At 44.6% G+C, this 16076-nt stretch overlaps 1 protein-coding gene across 3 annotated transcripts in view; it reads left to right on the top strand.

Annotated features, from left to right (window-relative positions):
• LOC134226587 (neurogenic protein mastermind) overlaps window positions 1–16076 on the top strand; it is a 471961-nt gene that overhangs the window by 148372 nt on the left and 307513 nt on the right. The gene's annotated exons all lie outside the window — the stretch shown is intronic.

Consider the following 16076-nt stretch of genomic DNA (forward strand, 5'->3'; position numbering starts at 1 on the left):
TCATTATGTTTACAAGCTACTACAGGCATTTTCGGTTGTTCAAAACGTCCTTGAGTACAGAACATGTGATCTAGTTGCTCAACAAAGTCCTGAAACATCCCAGCAGTTCCGTCGAGCCGATAGAATGGTACTTAATACTTTTGCAAGTTACTACAAGTCTTTTCTGTTCTCAAAAATGTCCTGGAGTTCCGAACATGTGCCTTACCCGTTCAACCAAGTCCTAAACGATATATCCGTGCATAACATCACAATCATTCCAGCAGTTCCATCGAGCTGGTAGGATATCACTTAATTCTTCTACAAGCTACAGTGGACCCTCCATGAGTTGATGTTCTAAGACTCGATATCGAATCGTTGGAACAAATTATGCCATACAAAAATATTTTCACGGTTACTTTGATAGTCTTTTCGAACAATTTTCCAAGAATTTCTGTTCCACATCTCAATACCGACTTTATTACATCTCTTCAAAACGTCATGAATCTCAGATCATTGCACTACCGAATTTTCAAAACGGCTTTGACCTATCCAATGATCCAACTTATGAATGATGTTAGTGAAACCATCTAGCTTATATGACGTCAATCATCACTTGTACTATCCATTGCAGGCCTTTACGGTTGGCTGAAATATTCTAATCATCCAAGTCCGTTATACGCCTCAACAAAAAAGTCCGCAGCTAAATTGCTCGACACAAACACCTCCTTAGTTATTGTGCATCTAATAGATATCTTGATCTTAACTCAAGATCATTTTGGAGGACCTTGGACACCTTCTTCTTCTTCTTTTGCTATGGCTCTACATTCGAACTGGAACTTGGCCAGCATTTAAACTTAGTATTCTATAAGCGTTTCCTTAGTTATTTTTTGAAAGCTTTTCTATGTCCGCCACTGCATGAGTATGTATCTCGTGGGCAAGTACAAAGCGAACGCTATGCCCAGGGAATCTAGAATGTTTTCCAAATGAAAATATTCTAGACCAGACCGGATCTAACCGTGAACACCTCGTGTTCCAAAAAAATGTGTTTACATTATTCCTATGGGATATACTAAGTATATGCCAAAGACATTGCAAAAACATTGATTTATTGACCTGGTAGATACTTTGAGCTGAACTCGAGAATGTTTTGGAGTACCTTGAACATCTCAAATTCAAGAGAATTGAGTTTGCATGGTGCGCACATGCTTATTGAACCATGTTGGGTACATATCGATGTTGAGGACATTGCCTGAAGCCTTGGTTGTCCGGTAGATACTTTGGATTGAACTTGGGAACGTTTTGCAATACCTTGAACATCATTGAGAAACCTGGATTTAAATGATGCGTGTGTGCCTATTGGACAGGATTGGGTATATGACGACGATGATGACTTTGCATAAGCCTTGGTTGAATTGGTAGATACCGTGGGCTGAATTCGAAAACGTTTAGGAGAACCTTGAGCATCTCGTATTCCAGAAAACTGATCACTGTCTCAACGATCAAGATGACTAAACTTGATTTATTAAACAATGTGGTATAGGATCCAAATATTTCAGATTCATCTGCAAGCTGTCAGAAGCAAAATCTTCCCAAGGTTTTGGATATCTAGGTCTTCAGGGTATAGTCAAACTTGACCTCCAATATTTTTCCTGGGTAGCCGATATCCTAATGAACATTTTTGCTGAAGAAACTGGGGACCTAGCAATCTTCGGTAGTTTTTCACAGCCAATCTCAAACGCTGGGCATATATGACCTAATCGTCCCGAAAGGGTTAAGAAGGTCAAATATTTTCAAATTTATTGTTAAGTTATCAACGAATGCCATCTTATCCTAGGGAACGTTCATAAATTAAGTCACGCGGAGGAGAGGGAGGGAGAGGGTTTCTAAAAGTGTGACTACTCATCTTCTTCATCTTCTTATTATTGGCTTTACATCCCCCACTACTCATATAAATTTATATAAAATTTCATACAAAAAGTGGGATAACGAATGGAGGAGGGATTAACAATGGTTAATTTTTCGTAACATAATTTATGGACGTTCTTTTGATGCAGTCCTTACTTTCCAGGAACATCAACCAGTCACCATTGATGATAAATATACATTTCCTATGTCTATTCACTAATCATTGCCATTCACTAGCATTTCCACGCGGTTTATGGGCAGTCCTTCAGCATTTAAAAATGTTAGAACCAGAAAATATAACATTTTCCCCGCAATATATCATTTTTACTTAAATTCTAGCTTAAAAAATACCTATTCTTCAACGGAAAATAACGGTCGTTCTGACGATGCAGGAAGAATCTTTCGACGAAAGACAAAGTATCATAAGTACTTTTTTACTAATCCAATCCTTTTTATAATCAAATCTGTCTGCTCAGCTGAGAAATCCTCATTGGCTTCCGTATTCGTTTCTTTCGCTGCTGATTGAACTTCCTCACGTCAACTGAATTCCTCTAATCAGTTTATCAATGTATCTTGTGGATTATTTATTCAACTTAAAACAAAAATCCATTGACGAATTATCCATTGAACTGATTACCTATTACCGACTAAACTCTTTCAAAATTCGGCTAAATTTCCTTTCGACTAAATGTGCTTCCGACTAAATGTTCTTTCGACTAAATGTTCTTTCGACTAAATGAATCATTTGTTGGAGAAACTGCTTAAGTCCATTTTACACAATTTCGAGAAAACAACAAAAACTGTTTTTGAACAAATTGGCACCGAACCTTTGGATTTCTTCGATACAGATCAATAGTGTTTGGCAAAACTCAACACCATGGTGTACTTCCAGTGCAAAAACTGTAAGCAGTACTCCATAATTGCTCTTCAAAGTGCGTGGACATAGGGTAAAACGACCTATTATGGAGGAGTTAAGCACCGTGTCAAAACAAAACTGATTTCAAAAATTCTTTAAAAATTACCTGTTGGTCTTTTTCCACATTGCAGTAGTCGAATAGGTTGCTCGTTAACTATAGTTTCGTAAATATTACGTCAATTGTGCTAAACTTATGTTGTTTTGTTTTTAGAACAATAAAAACAAACTACCGCAATAATAGGACGCAGTTGCCTATCGTTGCGACATTTTTTCAAGGTCAGTCCTATTGTTGCGGTATTGCATGTAATTCTTATGGAAATCGATACCACAACAATAGGACCTTAGCACTACCGCAATAATAGGCTCAAAGGATTCAAATTTTGAATGAAAAATGTTGATTTTTCATAATTTTGAAAGGAATTTTATCAAACAAAAGTTGTTCTAGTCGTTAATTCTATGAGTTTTAGCGAATCCACAATTGTTTTCAATGCTATTATATCCAGAATGGACTATTTTAACACTACCGCAACATTAGGACATGCCACAACGATAGGACGTTTTACCCTATGTAGTTTTTCAAACAGACGAAAAAAAAAATCGATACATTCCTGAACAATTTTTTTTTGTATTTTTTGCCAGAATACATATTTTTGAAAGAGGATCCCGAATATATAAAAATCACATTTTGGTCAGAAATGTTACTTATACAGTTTCTCAAACAAACGGTTCAAATGTTCTTTCGACCAAATGTTTTTTTTTATTAAATGTGCATTCGACTAAATATTCATTTGACTAAATGTCCTTTCGACTAAATGCCCATTCAACCAAATGTACATTAGTCTATACATCATTCGACGAACGGTCCCAAAGCCGGCTTGCCAGATAGGTATGTTTAAAAAATTTGAATTCAATGAACTGTTTGTGATATTTTTACCCAGCGAATCTGGGATTCTATTAGAATTTCCGGTCATCAATTTTGCACGGTATTTCAAAACTTTTTTGTGTGAAGGGCATTTTCAGAAATTGTATTAGTGGTTGCTCTCAGAATTGGCGCATTTAAATTTATTGGAATCTTCTCTCACAGGACATGCGTCCTTGGCGTAAGAGGTTCCACCACAAATCATGCATTTAGCATCCATGGCATGGTTTTCATTAATTTTCATTGCTGAGTGTGGAGACGTGACCTTTTATGGTTTTTTTTCTCAGTCGGAATTTTACTTCCGCAAACGGGTCCAACATAAAACGAAGGCACGGGTCCAAGCAAAGATCGTAGCGGGATCAGTCGGTACAAATAGCGCTGAGAAGCACTGTGGTAATTAAAATAGTTTCGGGTAGTATTAAAAACTCAGATCGCAGCCAAGCAAAAGGCAAAATTCCACATAACGCATGGCCTTTGCCAAGCAAAAGGCGAAATTCCGCATGACATGGCTTATGAGAGACGGGTACGAAGAATGCACCACGAGGGGTTGATAGATTTGCGGTATCGTCAGTCAAGATATCTCGTATATTAGTAGATGGATCGAGGAATGTCAAACTTTTGTACATTTGGCAAACATGCTCTATTGAGTTTTGTACTTCGCTGATTTTTTAAATGGTCCAGAAAATACCTACCGCCGAATCTGGTGTGACCTGTGTGAAGGTGGGAGATGACTTGCTGGTCTTTGAGTCTGGGCATGTAGCTTCAGGATGCTGTGGATCCTTTGACCTTCCGTAGCTGTGTGGTCCTGTAAGCTGCCCATTGGTTCTCCCAATCCTGGCTGACAATCTCTTTGAACCAGGCTTTGATGATAGCCCGGGGGAACCGATGTCGTGAAACGCCGGCCTTGGTGACCGACTTCATCTAGATTATCCTCAGTGACATTCCATATAAGTGTTCAGCTTCACAGAAATTTATTAGTTTACAAAATCTAAATATGTACTTAATACTCACTGACTGATACCTATTCGATCGGAAATTGACAGTGTTGAGCCGAATATGAATATGTTACGAAGCGAGGGTGACGAAGCGAAGCGAGGGCTTCACCAAAAACATTCGATTATTCGAACCTTGTTACCATTCTGGTGCGTTCACCCTATTTCCCCAGTCCAGAGCAAGAAAGCATAGAGAGCAGAAGAGCATACTGCTGTTCAGTATGAACTCAAAGAGAGTAAACCGCTGTAATAAATATTTAAATTAGCCACTCCCAATAAACCAACTGCCAAATCAAATAATGTAATCATTAAGTTAAGCACACTTCACACATTAAACACACGATACAATAATCTACGGGATGACAAAGGATTGGGAAGGCATTGGAGTTGCGGAAAGGATATAGGAAAAGGAAATGGGATGAGATTGCATGAGGAAAGGAGGGGTCTTAGGAGTCTTAGCTACTGGGTAAGAAGATCACTCTTTTCAACTCCAACTGTCATAGTGATCGGATCAAGTCTACCGAAAGAGAGTAAAAAGTGAAAAAGTTCCCTAAGCTACAAACGACATCATCTTTGCTGCTTTAAGAGTGGTAGATACCACATGGATGTGTGTTTTTGGGATCATTCAGAGCATTCAAGCAATCATTGAGCATTGCTTAATATATTGGAGTCAGGTATGAGACCAAAGAAAACCCCAGTAGCATCACCCTTCCTTAAATGCCCTGTCCAATCTTTATCAGGGCCCATCGTTACTGATCGCAGAAGTGTGGTTCATCCACCAGCGCCGGATTTGGTCCCCGTACGGCCAATCACGCTTGCCCCTTAGCGGGAAATCGCACCGCGTCGTAGAGCGACATCGTTCAGCGGCAGCCATCGTGGCCAAAAGGACCACGTCGTTTGGTCTGCAGTGCCTCCCGAGTACTCCGCCCGCCCAACCCATTCTATCTCGAGCATCCCGTCTTCGCTGGCCAGCCCTACACCTTACACGAGACACGCCACACAGTAAGTCTAATAAAAATAGTTACTAAAAGTGAAATCGCGGAGTAGTGTTTCTTTGTTCCCTGATTAGCTGAATAGTGAAGAGCCGGCCCTGGGAAAAGAGGTGGTTGTAACCCACCCCAGACGACTTCCGTGGCCGTGACCAGAAGTCAGGGCTACCCCAGGTGGCGAAGCCCTTCTGGCCAAGTCACCCTAAAAGATGTATTGTTCTTTTAACAACCTTTGGTCAGGACTAGGACCGACTAGTCGGAGGGAGCGGTTGCTGCAATAAACAGAGCTGTGGTTTCCGCTAAGAAGAAGGCTATTGGACACCTTTAGGTTGTTCCCAGCATCGCCTAACCTTGCTCAGAGTAGCACATGGTTCCTGAATACGTTGTTTAGTGGCTCGACAACTGATCTTCGTAGAACCTCCACGTTGTCCCCTCTTTTAAAGTTCCTCGTAATGGACAAGGAGAGGACACCTGCTTCGGCGCAGGCAACCTCAGCGGGTGTGGAGGGAAGAAGCCCGGAAGCTATGCGGAGGTACTGGTTGAAGACTGAGGAGAGTATGTCGACAATCTCCCGACGTGCCACTCCAAGGACTTTGATGATTGTCCGGTTTGGAATCGGCTGCCCATTAATCTTGAGACTACACTAACTGCTACTCGGGTTCATATACGCAAACTTCTACCACATATAGTCCACCAGCTGCTTCAGTCCAAGTGCGGTTGAATGCCTTCGAAATATCCAGAGAAACTAGATCAGCGTGTTTCCCTTTGTCGGAGGCGTTTTGGAGTACGTCTCCTAATCTGGTAACGTACAAACTGACCCCATTTCCCGAGCGATAGGCGTGTTGGCGGAAACCAAATCTTCCGTCAGCCTCAAGCTATTCACGTAGCCTACGGTTTACCTACCTCTCGGCGACGTTTGACCTACGACCGGTGTCGCATGAGGAGATACTCTTTTTAGGGATCGGCTTCTTGGCTGAGGCACCAATCGACGGGAAGGGTCTGACTGGTCCAGGCTTGATTTGCCAGATATAGGAATACTATTTTTAAAGTAGGGGGAAGGTTTTTCAGCATCGGACATCCTATTCTATCCGTATCAGAAGACTTTTTGTCGCTCATTTTTTCAGATCAAGTAATAATTTGAGGAATGGAAGAATCAGCGACGTCAAGGACAACCTTGGAGAAGTCGGAGAGCGTTAGCGGGGTGCTTCTTCCTAAAACGTGTCGCCGTTTTTTAGCTCATTTAGTGCTTTCTTAACCTCATGCAGTATCGGTGGTTCCATCGCTTGACCATCGTCGACTATGTGTTTTTCTCACCACGAACAGATTTGGACCTTGTAAGGTTACATGATCAGCAACCTGCTCAACCTTACTCCCTTTAGGAGTCACGCTGGCGACTGCCATGCATTGCCGTAGCTTCTATGCTTGGTTTATCATTAACGCCTTCTCCTCAGTAAGGGGACATATCTTATGTTCCGCCTTTTATTGGACTTCAGCAGTGACCCCCACTCCGGTTTGGGTACTGCAATTAGAACATTAGAAATGTGTGTTTGAAATCCTAAAACGACGTATTCACATCGATTTTTTTATACTCGCTCTTTTCTTCGTGGTTGGTCGTTACGTTCGAAGAGCGACAACAAGTGGGAACTGCGTCAAAATTTTAAGGCACCATCCTTTCAAATCAATCCGGCCTGTGTAGTTCTTTGTAGACAATGATCTATAATTTAAAAAAAAAGTCTAGAAGTTTAAAACCAGTTAATTTGAACCCTTAAAAGTTATGATTTTAATACTTTTCTAATCATAATTATTCTAATTCCTAATACATCCTCCTCCACATAGTGACAGGACAGAAATTGTCTTAATAATAGTCACAAGTCATAAAACTAGTCAATACTTTTTTCCAATTAATCCCATTTTCTAAAAAAAATGTTACAAATTTGTATCTTGGAAGGGCACGAATGATTTTTTTTCAAATCTAATATCAGTAACTTCGATGCGAGAATGTTTCTAACTCAATTTCGTTTCACTTATGGAAATAGTAACTAACAATGATATTAACCAAAACCATTTCGTTTTTCTTCTTTTCAGGTGAGTTATTTAGCCTCTGTCTGGACCAAACATGAAGTAATGGCGTTATTCCTTACAATTTGATCTCAGTGAGTATATATTATTGAAAACAAACTGTCGAAAGTGTATCTAAAAGAGCGTGACATCACAAACTCGCTTGATGCACTTTAAGATCACTTGTTAATCTTTTTGGACAAAATTGTGCAATCAAACTTGATGATTCCTGATTCCTAATGCGCCCAGCTTACATCCTTCACCATCAACGAAAAATATTGTTTTCACCCCGACAACCCTCGAAATGTTGACTGCAATGGAAAAGGCCAGTCATGTTATTGCCCCCATATCTCTCAAGGAAAATGGATAAACATTTTCGGGTTCATTAGCATCATTATCATCATCGCCGTCAGTGGCACCGAAGCAATGTCGCATCAAACCAGAAGGCAAGCCGCCCGAGTGTCATCCAGTGAGCAGGAGATTGAGGGGTGCATTTGTGAGTAGCTTTCCCACTTACCCACCCATGTGGTCGCAGAGAAAAAAAAAACGAAAAGCATGTGGTGCCGTATGACGGCGTCAAGGATGGGTTGAGGCAGCGCCGAACAATTGCACCCTTGATTGGGCTTTATCGCTTTCTGAATGATGTTTGTTTTATGCTGTTTGTCGGAAGTTCCGTTGAATTGCGTAATACATTTAAATGAAAAAAAATCGTTAAAGGTACCGACTCCTGCGTCCCCGGTTATGCTTCTCGGATTTTATGACGAAATTTCAATCCTCGATTGCAAAGTCCTGCCCGGACAGTTGTTTCTCACACCGGACAACGAAAAGGTGAACTTTATTTTACGATACTGCCCCATTCACCCTTCGAACTTTTTAAGAGCAATCGGAGGCGTAGTTGAAAACTCAACGCCCCCGGAGTATTCAAACAAATTTCTGGCTACGGCCAGCTTCGGGAAGCTTGGCTAAATGCAAATATTTGCAGAGATGCTTTCGAGAGTAGCTTAGGTAGTGATCACCGAGCAAGCGTCCCACTATGGGTATTTTTTATACAAGTGAATGGCTACAATTATTTTACGTAGATTGCATTGGTTTTCATGAAACGTGACGATTGGTAGTTCTTTATTTTACGCATTGTAAATAGTTCACTGAATTTATTATTTATTGAATTATTGAATGTTTGTAGAAAATATAAACCAAAGGTGGTTCGTGTTCTTTCTTTGGTAGTACATAAACTCGGTCAGTAAACCCTTTTAATACACTAACGATTCAGATGATTTCCCAGTTTCCAGCCTTCCGAATTCCCACAGTGCGCTGGTCAAGGGAATGAGACCGAGACACGTTCGAACACCACTCTAATTGCATACACCCGCATCTAAAGTGCTTTTGCTATACGCTCTGGCTCTGGTTTGAGTTTTCGGGCGGTCGTCGGGTGGTGGTGGGGGCCAAGCAAGTTTTGTCTCATTCAGTTGCTATACCCTAAATAGGTTTGTATTGGCAACAGTCAGTTGCCGTATCGTATCTGGGCCACAAAACGTCGTTGAAGCTCGAACGAAGTACGAAGCTTTGTGTGGTACAGGAGCGAAGGTGTCCAAACTTGGGGTGGTGAGTGCTTTCCTTTGAAAGATGAGGAAATGGAAAGTTTTGGCTCCGTAAAGCTCTGCAGTCTGCCAAGATAGAGAATGAGAATGTTAACTTCCATAAGCTTTCGATTAGTAGAAGCGGCTTGAAAATGGTATTGTGTAGAGACATCCATCATCGACGTAGAATTTTAGAGGAGAGGGGCTATCTTTGAGTCCAATATGATGATCAAATAAAAACTTTTTCACTATTGAAGCTGATACGAATATCGCTGTTAGGAATATCAATTGTTTCACTTTTTATATTATTCTTTCTTAAATTCCAATCATTTGATCTGATAATAATAAATGAAGGTGTGTCAAATACCTAAGCCATGTAAATTTGTTTCTGCTCTCCACAAATCCTTTCTAGGATAATTATACAATTTCTCTACCATTATGAGCTCCGAAAGCATTTGCGGACTTTTATTAAATGGTCAATTTCGATTAGGAATTATCCAACTATTCTTAAATTCACCAAATTCAAACAAATCAATGTTTGGGCTTGTTTATTGAAGTTCCTTGAAGATTTCAGATCATTTTTATGTTTTATAAAAGCAGCTACAAATTTTCCCATACGAAAATTAAAAAGAAAACAAGACAAATAAATGAGGCCAGGATTGCCGATAAAATGCTCGTAAGCACAAAGGGATTTGCTTTCTGGCCGGAAACCCAGAGTAATCTGTCCGAATTCCGAAAGAAATATTGTCTAGATAGCGGAAAGAATTTTATCCGGATTCAGTGAGGCACCCTTTTCGGAATCCTTAACCGATAATTGAAAGAAAACTTCCTTTCCGGATTTCCTACTTCCTTCCTTTCCTTCCTACTTCCTTCCTAATTCAGATTAAGAGTGGAATCAGGTTCGGAATTCAAGTGGAATCTGATCCGGATTCCAAGTAGAATCCGATCCGGATTCCGAATGGAATCCAATCCAGATTCCGAGTGGAATCCGAACCAGATTCCGAGTGGAATCCGAACCGGATTTTGGATGGAATCCGAACCGGATTTTGGATGGAATCCAAACCGGATTCCGAGTGGAATCCGAACCGGATTCCGAGTGAAGTCTGAACCGGATCTCAAATGGAATCCAATCCGGATTCCGAGTGGAATTCCGACCTGAATCCGATCCGGATTTCGATTGAAATCCGAACCGGATTCCGAGTGGAATTTGAGCCGCATCCCAAATGGAATCCAAACCGGATTCCTTGTGGAATTCGAACCGGATTCCAAGTGGAATTCGAACTAGATTCCGAGTGAAATCCGAACATGATTCCGAGTGGAATCCGAACTGGATTCCAAGTGGAACCTGATCCGGATTTCGAGTGGAATCCGAACAGGATTCCGAGTGGAATCTGAACAGGATTCCGAGTGAAATCCGAACTGGATTTCGATTGGGATCCGAAATGGATCCCGAGTGGAATCCGTACCGCATTCCGAGTGGAATCCGAACCGGATTCCAAGTGGAATTCGAACCGGAGTGAAATCTGAACCGGATCCCAAATGGAATCCAAAGCGATTCTGAGTGGAATCCGAACATGATTCCGAGTGGAATCCGGACACGATTCCAAGTGGAATCCGAACCGGATTCCGAGTGGAATCCGAACCGGATTCCGAGTGGAATCCGAACCGGATTCCGAGTGGAATCCGAACCGGATTCCGAGTGGAATCCGAACCGGATTCCGAGTGGAATCCGAACCGGATTCCGAGTGGAATCCGAACCGGATTTCGAGTGAAATCCGAACCGGATTCCAAGTGGAATCCGAACCGGATCCCAAATGGAATCCAAAGGGGATTCCGAGTGGAATCCGAAGCGGATTCCGAGGGGAATCCGAACCGGATTCCGAGTGGAATCCTGACCGGATTCCGAGTGGAATCCTGACCGGATTCCGAGTGGAATCCTGACCGGATTCCGAGTGGAATCCTAACCGAATTCCGAGTGAAATCCAAATAGGATTCCGATTGGAATCCAAATAGGATTCCGATTGGAATCCTGACTAGGTTGCGAGTGGAATCCTGACTGGATTGCGAGTGAAATCCTGACCGGATTCCGGGTGGAATCCTAATCGGATTCCGAATGGAATCCTAACCGGACTCCAAGTGGAATCCGAACCGGACTCCGAGTGGAATCCTAACCGGATTCCGAGTGGAATCCTAACCGGATTCCGAGTTGAATTCTAACCGGATTCCGAGTGGAATGCTAACCGGATTCCGAGTGGAATCCTAACCGGATTCCCAGCGGAATTCGAACCGCATTCCTAATCGAATACGATCGGGATTCCGAGTGGAATCTGAACCGGGTTCCGAGTGGAATCCTAACCGGATTCCGAGTGGAATCCTCACCGGATTCCGAGTGGAATCCTGACCGGATTCCGAGAGGAATCCTAATCGGATTCCAAGTGGAATCCTAATCGGATTCCGAGTGGAATTCTAACCGGATTCCCAGCGGAATTCGAACCGCATTCCTAATCGAATCCGATCCGGATTCCGAGTGGAATATGAACCGGATTCCGAGTGGAATCCGAACCAGATTCCGAGTGAAATCTGAACCAGATTCCGAGTGAAATTCGAACCGGATTCCGAGTGAAATTCGAACCGGATTCCGAGTGGAATCCGAACCGGATTCCGAGTGGAATCCGAACCGGATTCCGAGTGGAATCCGAACCGGATTCCGAGTGGAATCCGAAACGGATTCCGAGTGGAATCCGAACCGGATTCCGAGTGGAATCCGAACCGGATTCCGAGTGGAATCCGAACCGGATTCCGAGTGGAATCCGAACCGGATTCCGAGTGGAATCCGAACCGGATTCCGAGTGGAATCCGAACCGGATTCCGAGTGGAATCCGAACCGGATTCCGAGTGGAATCCGAACCGGATTCCAAGTGGAATCCGAACCGGATTCCGAGTGGAATCCGAACCGGATTCCGAGTGGAATCCGAACCGGATTCCGAGTGGAATCCGAACCGGATTCCGAGTGGAATCCGAACCGGATTCCGAGTGGAATCCAAACCGGATTCCGAGTGGAATCCGAACCGGATTCCGAGTGGAATCCGAACCGGATTCCGAATGGAATCGGAACCGAATTCCGAGAGGAATCCGAACCGGATTCCGAGTGGAATTCAAACCGGATTCCGAGTGGAATCCTGACCGGATTCCGAGTGGAATCCTGACCGGATTCCGAGTGGAATCCTAACCGGATTCCGAGTGGAATCCTAACCGGATTCCGAGTGGAATCCTAACCGGATTCCGAGTGGAATCCGAACCGGATTCCGAGTGGAATCCGAATAGGATTCCGAGTGGAATCCGAACCAGATTCCGAATGGAATCCGAATAGGATTCCGAATGAAGTCCGAATAGGATTCCAAGTGAAATCCGAACGGACTCCGAGTGGAATCCGAACCGGATTCCGAGTGGAATCCGAACCGGATTCCGAGTGGAATCCGAACCGGATTCCGAGTGGAATCCGAACCGGATTCCGAGTGGAATCCGAACCGGATTCCGAGTGGAATCCGAACCGGATTCCGAGTGGAATCCGAACCGGATTCCGAGTGGAATCCGAACCGGATTCCGAGTGGAATCCGAACCGGATTCCGAGTGGAATCCGAACCGGATTCCGAGTGGAATCCGAACCGGATTCCGAGTGGAATCCGAACCGGATTCCGAGTGGAATCCGAACCGGATTCCGAGTGGAATCCGAACCGGATACAGGGTGGAATCCGAACCGGATTCAGGGTGAAATCCGAACCGGATGCAGGGTGGAATCCGAACCGGATTCCGAGTGGAATCCGAACCGGATTCCGAGTGGAATCCGAACCGGATGCAGGGTGGAATCCGAACCGGATTCCGAGTGGAATCCGAACCGGATTCCGAGTGGAATCCGAACCGGATTCCGAGTGGAATCCGAACCGGATTCCAAGTGGAATCTGATCCGGATTCCGAATGGAATCCAATCCAGATTCCGAGTGGAATCCGAACCGGATTCCGAACTGGAATCCGAACCGGATTCCGAACTGGAATCCGAACCGGATTCCGAACTGGAATCCGAACCGGATTCCGAACTGGAATCCGAACCGGATTCCGAACTGGAATCCGAACCGGATTCCGAACTGGAATCCGAACCGGATTCCGAGCTGGAATCCGAACCGGATTCCGAGCTGGAATCCGAACCGGATTCCGAGTGCAATCCAAACCGGATTCCGAGTGGAATCCAAACCGGATTCCGAGTGGAATCCGAACCGCATTCCGAGTGGAATCGGAACCGAATTCCGAGAGGAATCCGAACCGGATTCTGAGTGGAATCCGAACCGGATTCCGGATGAAATCCTGACCGGATTCCAGATGGAATCCTGACCGGATTCCGAGTGGTTGCCTGACCGGATTCCGAGTTGAATCCTGACCGGATTCCGAGTGGAATCCTGACCGGATTCCGAGTGGAATTCTAACCGGACTCCGAGTGGTATTTCCACCGGATTCCGAGTGGAATCGTGACCGGATTCCGATTGGAATTTTGATCGGATTCCGAGTGGAATGCTAACCGGATTCCGAGTGGAATCCTAACCGGATTCCCAGCGGAATTCGAACCGCATTCCTAACCGAATATGATCAGGATTCCGAGTGGAATCTGAACCGGGTTCCGAGTCGATTCTGAACCGGATTCCGAGTAGAATTCGAACCAGATTTCGAGTGAAATCCGAACCGGATTCCGAGTGGAATCCGAACCGGATTCCGAGTGGAATCCGAACCGGATTCCGAGTGGAATCCGGACACGATTCCAAGTGGAATCCGAACCGGATTCCGAGGGGAATCCGAACCGGATTCCGAGGGGAATCCGAACCGGATTCCGAGGGGAATCCGAACCGGATTCCGAGGGGAATCCGAACCGGATTCCGAGGGGAATCCGAACCGGATTTTGAGTGGAATCCGAACCGGATTTTGAGTGGAACCCGAACCGGATTCCGAGTGGAATCCGAACCGGATTCCGAGTGGAATCCGAACGGACTCCGAGTGGAATCCGAACCGCATTCCAAGTGGAATCCGAACCGGATTTTGAGTGGAGTCCTGACCAGATTCCGAGTGGAATTCTAACCGGATTCCAAGTGGAATCCTAACCGGATTCCAAGTGGAATCCTACCGGATTCCAAGTGGAATCCTAACCGGATTCCAAGTGGAATCCAAACCGGATTTAGAGTGGAATCCTAACGGGATACCGAGTGGAATTCCTACCGGATTCCGAGTAGAATCCTAACCGGATTCCCATTAGAATCCGCACCGGATTCCGAGTGGAATCCTAACCGGTTTCCTAGTGAAATCCCAACCGGGTTTCGGGTGGAATCTTAACCGGATTCCTAGTGGAATCCTAACCAGCTTCCGAGTGGAATCCTAACCGTTTTCCGAGTGGAAACCTGACCGAATTCCGAGTGGAATCTTGATATGATTCCTATTGGAATCCTAACCGCATATCGATTGCCGGATTCCGAATGGAATCCTAACCGGATTCCGAATGGAATCCTAACCGGATTCCGAATGGAATCCTAACCGGATTCCGAGTGGAATCCTAATCGGATTCCGTGTGGAATCCTAATCGGATTCCGTGTGGAATCCTAATCGGATTCCGAGTTTAATCCTAATCGGATGCCGAGTGGAATCCTAATCGGATTCCGAGTGGAATCCTAATCGGATTCCGAGTGGAATCCTAATCGGATTCCGTGTGGAATCCTAATCGGATTCCGTGTGGAATCCTAATCGGATTCCGTGTGGAATCCTAATCGGATTCCGTGTGGAATCCTAATCGGATTCCGTGTGGAATCCTAACCGGATTCCGAATGGAATCCTAACCGGATTCCGCGTGGAATCCTAACCGGATTCCGAGTGGAATCCTAACCGGATTCCGAGTGGAATCCTAACCGGATTCCGAGTGGAATCCTAACCGGATTCCGAGTGGAATCCTAACCGGATTCCGAGTGGAATCCTAACCGGATTCCGAGTGGAATCCTAACCGGATTCCGAGTGGAATCCTAATCGGATTCCGAGTTTAATCCTAGTGGAATCCTAATCGGATTCCGAGTGGAATCCTAATCGGATTGCGAGTGGAATCCTAATCGGATTCCGAGTTGAATCCTAATCTGATTCCGAGTGGAGTCAAAACCGGATTCCGAGTGGAATCCGAACCGGATTCTGAGTGGAATCCGAACCGGATTCCGATTGGAATTTGAACCGGATTCTGAGTGGAATCCGAACCGGATTCCGAGTGGAATCTGAACTCTATTCCGAGTGGAATTCGAACCGCATTCCGCGGGGAATTCGAACCGCATTCCGAATCGAATCCGAACCGGATTTCGAGTAAAATCTGAACCTGATTCCGAGTGGAATCTGAATCGGATCCCAAATGGAATCCAAACCGGATTCCGAGTGGAATCCGAACCAGATTCCGAGTGGAATTCCGAACCGGATTCCGAGTGGAATCCGAACCGGATTCCGGGTGGAATCCGAACCGGATTCCGGGTGGAATCCGAACCGGATTCCGGGTGGAATCCGAACACGATTCCGAGTTGAATTCGAACCGGATTCCGAGTGGAATCAGATCCGGATTTCGGATTCCGAGTGGAAGCCGACCCGGATTCTGAGTGGCTTCTGATCCGGATTCCGAGTGAAATCCGATCCGGATTCCGAGTGGAATCCGATCCGGATTCCAAGTGGAATCCGATC

Source organism: Armigeres subalbatus, chromosome 3 (assembly GCF_024139115.2).
Source record: "Armigeres subalbatus isolate Guangzhou_Male chromosome 3, GZ_Asu_2, whole genome shotgun sequence".
NCBI lineage: Eukaryota > Metazoa > Arthropoda > Insecta > Diptera > Culicidae > Armigeres > Armigeres subalbatus.